Source organism: Danio aesculapii, chromosome 13 (assembly GCF_903798145.1).
Source record: "Danio aesculapii chromosome 13, fDanAes4.1, whole genome shotgun sequence".
Lineage (NCBI taxonomy): Eukaryota > Metazoa > Chordata > Actinopteri > Cypriniformes > Danionidae > Danio > Danio aesculapii.
Genome location: NC_079447.1, coordinates 30682601 through 30692600, shown reverse-complemented (window position 1 = coordinate 30692600; position 10000 = coordinate 30682601). Strand labels below are relative to the sequence as shown.

General features: G+C 37.1%; 1 protein-coding gene across 6 annotated transcripts in view; it reads left to right on the top strand.

Annotated features, from left to right (window-relative positions):
* The window catches only part of usp54a (ubiquitin specific peptidase 54a), an 89462-nt gene that overhangs the window by 20244 nt on the left and 59218 nt on the right, over positions 1–10000 (top strand). For 4 of the 6 annotated variants that reach the window (XM_056470465.1, XM_056470462.1, XM_056470466.1 and 1 more), the window contains exon 1: positions 2035–2176. The exons of the other annotated variants lie outside the window; for them this stretch is intronic. The gene's annotated coding sequence lies outside the window, so the exon portion shown is untranslated. Of the gene's footprint in view, positions 1–2034; positions 2177–10000 lie in introns of those variants that run through there. 6 annotated transcript variants of the gene reach the window in all.

Here is a 10000-nt window from a genome sequence, read left to right as displayed (position 1 = left end):
TATCCCCCAACATAAAAATCAATTCTAGCTAAATTTCAGCTGATTGTGCAACATCTCTATCTCTACTGGAGTTGTCAGTGTCATTATGGTTAAAAAATACTGTATTATTTACTATAAATTACTTCAGTATATTTTCATGTGGGTGTCTGACAACTAAAAATAGATTTGGTAGCAGGTATTGCAGCCTCTGTTACTTTCTACCTTGCACTTTTTGACATTTATTATTATTTATTTAGGCCTAACGTTTTCACATTCTTATTCCAATGCTTAATTATTAAATTGTTAAAATGACTATAATTAAATTAAATATTCCTAAGAATAAAATTATAATAATCTAAAAAATAAACGTATGTGTTCTTTGGAAGAGTGTATTTGCATTGTGAAAATAGTATATCATCATTTTGGAATTAAATAATATAATATTGTTTACTGAAATTATTTTTGGAGCAATATATCGTACAACAAAAAATAGATATTGTGACAGGCCTATTTCTCGTAAATATCTGGGAGTGAACTTTAGTGCAGGGTGAGGCATATTTTTTGTTTTGTTTTCCCATAAAAGACAGACGGGACATTTAAAATATCACGAAACCCTCCTGTTTCAGCAGTGTTTTCGCATCTTATGTTTGAAAATGGTTTGGAAAAGGGGTGTTGCCAAAGGGATTGTATAAAAGGGGGAGTTTCATTACACACTGAGATAGAGAGTGATGCAGATACAGCGGTTCTGAGAGCACTTCATCCCATCACAATCACTGTTGTCAGATGGATGACCATGCTGTTCCACTGCCTTAAATAACGAACACATTAGCAAAACTAAATAAGTGCGTCAACAACATGTGCTCATTACTGTGAGGAGTTCACTTCAAAAGTTCAAGCGATTAAGAATGCACGTCCTAAATGCCTTCTTGTAAATACAGTTTTTAAATAATTATTTTTAGGGGGTTTAACCTTTATTTTATAGGACAGTGTAGAAAGGAAAGATGGGGAGCAGAGAAAGAAAAGAAGGACTGGCAAAGGACATTGAGCTGGGAGTCGAACTCGGGACACCGTGAGCACCTCCGTGCGATATGTTCACGCACTAACCACTAGGCTATTATAAATAATGCCCAAGTCTTATTTGTACAACAAAAAATTATTTAATAGTTTCATTTGTTTATTTATGTCATGCATGGCTATATTGACATTGCATATTCATCAAACTAAATAACTTTTAAGTGTTAGGAATGTTGCAGAGTAGGAATGTTGCAGTGAAGATGTAATCGCACAGGTAAACCACATTTTTTTAAGAATTAAAAAGTGAAAACGTATGTAAAGTAGCCATTTACAGTGCAGCCTATAGGTTGCTAACTGTTAGCCCTACACCTAGCCTAACTAAAATGCGTCAATGACAGAAACTTTTTGATAAACTTGATTGATTTCAACTGATCTGCAAACACCATTTCAGCACAAGGTAATATGACATTTGTAAAAATGATAAAATAAACAGCAATTTGACACTGTCTTTCTTTGAAAATGAGGTCCCAGTCCAAAATACTTAAGGCATTCTGGTAAAAACATGAAATAAATAAATAAATACTCATGAATAAATAGGCTACTGAGAAATGCTCAGAATCTGATGACATCACTGCAAACTCTCCAGTCCTGGCAACCACTCTGACTTGATGCATTTCATACAGTACATCTTTATATTGTGTCCAATTTGCTTTTTAAAGAGGAAGACATCTCAAAAAAGTGTTTGGGAGTCAATGTGTATATTTGATCATTTCTTTTCAACATATGTGAAGGCTATAAGATACGCTACATAAGCTAAAATACATCCACTAAACGCTATAAAACTCCAGGTTTGATTTCATGGGGTCTTTAAAGCCCTGAGCACATCCTTTTCATGGGTGGGCATTGCTCAGTTGTTCACCGCCCCCATTTCTGCGTGTCTGGGGGCAGGGGCTGCAGGTAATTGCTTCGCCCCTCCCCCATCTCTCTCTCTCTCCCTCTCTCTCTCACGCACACAATTTCTGCATTATCACAGAGCTCAATGAAGGCGCGCGGTAATTTATGTGCCGAAGCGAATACGGAGCTCGCGAGGATACCGGTAACTTAAACTAACGGTCCCGTCGTCAAGTAACAAACCGGAGATGCCCCGCGCAACTATGTATGGATTTACTTTTGAATGAAAAGGGTGAGTTTCAGAAACATTTTCTCTGACGAAAAGTTTAGAAAGCAGCGTTAGCTCAGGCATTCCTCACGGGATTTGATTCGGAAGAGACGCGTATTGTTCCTCAATCCCTACGGAGTAATGCTGGAAACCTAGCCGTAGAGAAAACATTCAAAAGTAGTAATGTTCCCCCTCACACATAATACATGTGCATATTTCTTTTTTTCAGTGTGTGCTGGAATTTCTAAATTAAGTGTGAGAGTTTAACTTAATGTCGACTTGATCTAAGCGCACTGAAACTAAATAACAGGAATTTAAACTTATTCTGTTTTTCTTCTTCAAGAAAGCAGATGAAATGTTATAAAGCAATATTGATGTTTCAGAAAATATAGACAACTACTTAAGAAAGTGAAAGTGTCCCCATAGCAAGTGTTTGCCGTTAGTTACCGTCTGAAAGTGAGAAATATGTTGAAAGTTAACGTAGATCACTAACTTTTATCTTGCTTAGATGTCTGTTGTGTGCCCTGAGTTTTGTAGTTATGCACCAGCTGAACTTATTATATTAAGTTACATGTTGTCTATTAGGTATTATTTTATTGAATGTGTTTTTATATATTTAAATGTGATGACCTTATCTAATATTGAAGTAGCATACATGTATCATACAACAGTTGTCAGAATGACAGCATGTGTCTAAATCTTAAGTCTGCATGTGTCTTTTTAATGAAATGCATTATGTGATCAATTATAAATCTGATTTCATTGCAGTTGTTAAATGTGTGTTATTACCCTACTGCATATCCATCTTTTGTCCTACTCCCCATGACGCCTTTGGTGGTAACTTCCTTTTTTACTGTAGACAATAATATACTGGCAATTAACACTTTAAAGGTTCACTCTCTGGAGGCTTTAAAAGTTGTTTGTATGTTAAGTGTTGTGACCTGACATAATGTCCACTTTACATTTGTTTCCTTTTCACATAAAAGTTACTTTCAGCAGACCACGAATAACACAAAGTTTAAAGATGTTTTTCTACAGCAGTATTATTGTAGCAGTGCATTGTGAATGAAAATAGTCCTTTCACTATATTAAGCATAGGTTTTTTATTTTTATAGACCGAATCTTGTTTCACTGCTTCAGAAACATTCTGGTAAACATTGCTAATGTTGATTAGAAATGAAAAAATATATCAGTGTATTCCATTTATTTTTGTGTGTGATCAGTTTATATATCTGGAAAGTAAACCGCAATAATGCTGTACCTTTTGTCTTTTCATATTGTTAACTTACAACAGATAAGCAAATAATCAGCAACAGCAGAACACAGTGGTCTCAAAAGAGTTTGTCTCACACACACAAATATCATTGTGATACCAATATCACATATAAAAATCTTTTTCTGTCTGTTAAAAACAGTGCATTCGGAATGTTTTTATCTAATTTAGTTAAACCAATGAACTAAAATGATTTGAAACTGTTTTCAATTATTAGTTTTAGTTCTGCTGATAGGCTTCCAAATGCTAAAGAATCACTGGCAGAAGTCTTTCCAGGTCAGCTGTAGTAAGTCACATGTCTAATTGCACTGATGTGAGATCTGGCTAAACCCTTGGTCGGGTCAGCTCCAGATCAAACGGACCACACTAACAGGCTTTGGCACACAAAAGAAAGTGCTCATGGGAAAAAAGCCTGTTGATAGTATAGTGCCACGGTAACATGACAAGTGCTATGAGTTCCCATATGGTTTTGGATAATTGTGGTGAGCTTTTTGATTAAAATTAAAGTGGAACAAAATAGTGTAAAATTTAATTGGGAAAAAATATTTTGAAAAAGAAAAAGTGCTCCATATATATTAAAAACAACATTTTATATAACACTTTTTTTTACTGTATAGCAGTGCTATTGTTGAAGTAATACAAAGCAATGGGTAACACTTTAGCTTAATTAGCAATTCCCACTATCAACTAGTGAGTTATTACATTTTAAGATATTGGCTGTTTATTTGTACTTTATTTTATTCTACATCCATGATCCTAAACCTGTCTACTACCTTATTAACTATTAATACGTATCAAAGTAGAAGAGTGATGCAAAAGTCATAGTTAATAGTTAATTAATAGTGAGAATTGTACAGTAAAAATTAACATGAACAAGTATTGTTCATTTATTCATTCATTTTCTTTTCTGCTTTCTCCCTTTATTAGTCAGGGGTCACCACAGCGGAATGAACCACCAACTAATCCAGCATATGTTTTAGGCAGCAGATGCGCTTTCAGCCACAACCCAACACTGGGAAACATACACGCTTGCATTCACACACCCACGCAAACATGGGGAGAACATGCAAATTCCACACAGAAATGCTAACTGACCCAGCCAGGGCTCAAACCAGCAACCTTCTTGCTGTGAGGCAGTCATGCTGCTCACTACGCCACCATACCACCCCAAGTATTGTTATTATCTGTAAATGAAGTGCTGTTGTTTCACATCTTTTTTACACTTTCAGAAATAAAAATAGAAAAGCTGTCACTGGAAAGGAACTTTTTTGCATCTTAATGGTCAATACAGGTACCTAAAGGGACATATTAGTCTTTAAAGTAGCTTTCAAAGAATGACTGCCCCAGTGACAACTTTTGTACCTTTTTATTTTTCATAAAAGTCTAGTGTTATTCATGAATGTAAAAAAGAAGCTGCTTCCTGCAGTTGAATTAACGAAGTTGTGTAGTAACAGCGCTGAAGCCAATTCTGCAGTGGTTACTGACTGACAGGCTAAATTTGCCCTATGGTTTCTCTTGTGTTCTCAGTCTGGCTCTGTGCTGTGGAGAGAGAGTTTGTAGTGTACTGGCCCAGATTCAGGTGGCCTCACAGCTTCACAGATGGTACAAGGGAAATGCAGTACCTTGTGCCAGGCCAAAGTGATGCTCACTGGCTCATGCTTACATGAGAACAACTAAACTCTCCAACCATGGGTCACATCCTCTGAACCCCTGTTATGTGATCTATGTCGGATTGTAGCATGCAGTGATTCGGTAACTGTTTGTAACAAAAATCATTATTATACACACTTCAAGTCATCTTGGATGAAAGTACTGGAATAGGACATATAAACATAAGGACACTGTTTGTGCCTGGCTGTATCTTGTGCTTGACCGCCCCATGTGCTTGCACCTCATCCTTCCAAAAACAGCACCAGGTCTTGGTCTCCATGGCAACCGCAACCCACCCTGTCTTATTTCTGTTTAGTGGAAAATAACTGCGCTCTAGCCTGGACCTGTGCTTCCTCAGCACCGGGCTCCTGCTGCGGGATGATGTCAGTCTGGGTCTGATGGAGACTGTGGAGAGCGTATCACTCAGGGATGGGCCCGTTTCTGTTTGCTATCGCCCTACTAAATGTCTCTCAGATTGTAAAATAACCTGAGCCGCTGGTGTGAAAATACTTGTGCTTTTGCACTCCACAAGCAGCCAGAAGTAGGTTATGGCTGATTACGTAAGCGGAGTTATGTCTTATTAATATAATTAACTGGTCGGACAAAATCCTATACATAGCTTGCAAGCCTGTGCACTATCTGTCTAAACAGCATTGTTCGTTTGACATCTGAAGATAAAATGGCAAAAAGCCTTTGCAGAAACGGCCTCTAAATCACTTTTGCTAAAGTAAACTGTTGGAAGGCTGTGCCAGATTGCTTGCTTGTTTATCATTCACTTTTAGTAATAGAAATGGGGTGCCAAGACTATCAGACTCATCCAACCACACTGTCGCCTGGCGACATCTTTCCCTCAAGCTTTTGTCCCTGTTGGATATTTTCTCACTGTTGGTTCAAGTAAAGGTTTGGCAAAGCGCTCGGTGTCAGACTGAGGTGTGAAGCTTCTCGCCAGTGAGACATTACAGACTTCATTAGTGCCACAAATGTGCCCTGCTGGATTGAGAATGTCAGATAGCTGCGTCAAAGCTGGTGACTGGGAGGGATGGAATTCTCTCACCCCTGATGGCTAAACGGGCATTGCTGTTCCCGGCAGAGGCTATTATTACAGGAATAATCCTGTGACACCTTATGTTGGTTGGGTCACCTGCAGCTTCCTGGCTTTTCCTAGTACTTTTCCTAAACTGCCATGGTAATGCTGATTTGCACAGCAATGCAGATGTAATAACCACTTGTGTTTGGATTTGTTAAGACCCTTTTTGTTCATTTCGTCATGCTCTACGTTTTTTTAAGAGAGCGCACAGTTCGATACACTAGTCAGTGTTACCCACGAACTTATACTCTATTTCAAGAGTTCACACTTAGCTGATGCCTGACAAGGTAAATGCGTATTTGGCATGCTGTCCCGTGAGAGAGCCCTGAGCTAGGAGGATCTACAAGCCTGAGGCTCCCTTCTGTTTAGTTAGGAGAGAGAGGGGAATCTGAACTCAGGTAGGTCTCAAGAACTCCCCTGTTTTTAAAGTAGGAAAGAGTGAAAGGAGTAGGGGTGGATTGGGGGTTTCTTAAAAAAACGAAGATGACCAAGATAAGAAATGTGGACTATTTATGTGCGTTTGGATTCATCTGGTTGGTTAGTCATATGATTGTTGTTGCGAGACTGTGGTCAATCATAAACACGTGATCCTCTCAAATTTTGTTTATATAAAACTTCACGTATGAGCCTGTGATGCATCAAATAAACATTTTGCTCACATAACAAAGTTTTTTGCTGGTTTCTAGTTAAAAAATAGATAATTGGTATCAATTTGTTTGCCAATTTGCTTGTAAAACGATCAGAATCGAGCATGGAAATACCTTATCTATGAATCACTAGTGCAGTGCTTATATTTATTTCACATAGTCAAAGCCTTTTGCATAATTTATATGTGGCTGTTAGTTTTGCTATTACAATTGGCAGCTTCAAAACATTCAATGCATTGGAAACACTGCTATTACCATTAAATGAACTAATTTGTGTTATGTGGATTAGGTGGAAGTGAGCAAGAAAGCAAGTGAATGGAATTGTAGTCGCCATCCATATCCTTTTCATTCAAAATCCATTTTTGGTTCTGCAACATATAGTATGAATACTTTGTTTTGGTGTGTTTTCTCACAAGTCTCATAATGATAACATGTTATGTCAGTAGGCAGAGAGTAGGTGGTGTTTTATGGTTGATTGAAGGCATCGTTTAAACAATGCAATCAAATGCATATTCCACTGCCTCTTAAGGTGGCAAAAACCAAAAAACTTAAAAGTTTAAGACAATATTTACACCTGTATTTAGTTTTATTCACTTGTAATTGGATTGACAAGAATGCAACTTAACAGTTGTAAACAAGACCTTAGATCTCCTCGGTTGTGTGGCCTCCAGGAGCTGTTTGGTGATCAGCGTGTCGTGTGATGCTGGATTAAAGCCAGTCAGAAGAACTGTGATTAGAGGCTTTCATTGGGCAGTAGGATGAAGAGCTAGTTGTCTTCCATACACAATCATTGTGCATACCAAAATAGAAGTAAGCTGTCATGGGAGCAACTGTCAGAAAAGTCTATGCTGTGTCCAAATTGGGATTAGGTTGCGTGAATTTAGAATGGTGATGCTGTAAAATAACTTTTTCATACCTTGATGAGGGGTTTCCAATACTACTCCTGAACTGTGTCAAAAACAGCTAATTTGTTCACTGATTCTCTCACCTCTATACAGTCTATGGCAGTTGAGTGGACTCTATTAGGAAGGAGGGAGCAAGTAAATTTGGACAGTGACAATAATAGTGGTAACCAAAGAGCAGTCACTGACAATTTCATTATGAATTAAACTCTTGTAATACATAATGTACATTGTCTAAACTTTATTATATATTATAAATTATATATTATAGTGCATAAATACAGTGTAAACAAGAACCTAGCCAAGTGCATGAACATACTTTTACTATTAGTTTCTCCTGATGTAATTCTGGCTGAAATTATGAATTAAATTTACAACCACTGACGTTCATGTCAGCTACATTTCTTTGTTGGCAAATTTGCTACCGTTAGATTGTGGGAAACTTAGATGTACACTCAAAATCAGAGTGTATTGTAAATAAAAATTGATGATTGAATATAGGGAATTAAGTAACTGTTTTAAAATTTGGACACCCCACTAAAATTTAGACACTTTATATAGTGAATATGGAGTGGTTTTGAACAGTTTAGCTTGAGCTAGCTCCAACAAACTTTCTTAGAACTTTCTAGTGAGTCTGAAGATCTTTATTGGCTTATTCAGATGCATTTAATTAGGGTGGAGCTGAATGCTACAGGACAGTGGACCTCCATGAACAGATTTGGACACCATTGTTAATAAATAAGTTTGAATGCATCTTGTGCAAGATCATTGTTTTGGTTGTGATTTGGCTCTGTGTAAATGGTTAAATATTATAATAATGAACCAGATTGTTATTTAGTAACTATTCCTCCTGATTAATTTTGCTCATAATTCATCCACAGCTAGGCATGGGACGTTAACCGTTTTCAAGGTATATCGCGGTTTGGAAAAGTCAAGGTTTTAAAACTGCCAAAATTTTCTCTAATACCATTCCCAAGGTATGCGTAAGACTTTTTATTTACTTTTTTTGTTTTTTAGGACAACAGTCTCTCCAACAAAAAATAAATAAAAATCCAAAGATGCCATTTTGAATTGTAAAGAAATTTGTGTTTTTGAAACTAACAAAGACAGCAGAAGTCAATTCATTTGAATTATTTAGCCTGACATGTTTACTGTTCCAAAATATTATAAAAGTTTCAAAAATATATTGTGTTCAAAGGGGAAAAAAGTTTTTGTTTTTTACCCAGACATTTAAAAAGGATATATTTTAGAGCAGAAATCAAAATACTGTGTAACCGTGGTTTTACATTCAAGGTTATCATACCGTCAGAATCCTACACCGGCCCATGCCTATTCACAACTACTGGGTTTGTTAGTGTTGTTGAACTGTTCAGCTCATAACAGATTTTTGATACAGCAATACAGTGATTGGTTGGGTATTTAATGTGCACTGTAGATTCTCCCTCAAAGAAATTACAATAATGTAATTAAATGATGTATTAAAATTATATTCCCTAGTTTTTTACAATTCAAAAACAACCGTCCATGTGCAAACTTTTTCATTTTTTTTGTGGACGTTGCATGAATCTCTGAGACATGCTTGTTTATCAACTTGTGGCGCAGCAAAGCCGTGTTTACAAGAACTTACTACAGGGCCCAGCAAGACTGTCTTAGCCACCGTCTGGGAGCTAATGAGGACCTTACAGTAGACACTGCTAGTTCTGTTTTCTGCCAGACAGGATAATCCAACGTCTGATCAGGATAATCTTCCTGCCTGACCTGCTATTCGACCTACTTCACCCCCTGCTGACCAAGCAGAGGCACAGTAAAGCCTACCTGGGGTGAGGAACCCACCATGAGTGTTTGTAAAAAAAAAATTGTACAATCTGTGAGCTAGCCTAGTTTAATTTGCAGAGACATGCAAGCAAGCAGTTTTTTGATTGACTTCCAACAAACAATTTGTGAACTCTGCGAAATATTGCTTGGCTTTTTTTTTTGGCTTGGCCTCAGTCAGTTAGTTTCAGTGTTGGGGAAAGTTACTTTTGAAAGTAGTGCATTACAATATTGAGTTACTCCCCCCAACAAGTAACTAATTGCATTACTTAGTTACTTTTTATGGATAGTAATGTGTTATAGGAGTTACTTTTGCATTACTTTTCCTTACCTGGCTGAGGTTTGATCTCTTTGAGAACTTGCTGGTGTTTTTTATCGAGAAGCTCTGCATTTGACAACCACCTATATAACCTACACCTTCATTTTCCTTTAAGAAATGTATGATACAATGATATTTTGAGAGCATTCTGAGCCCAG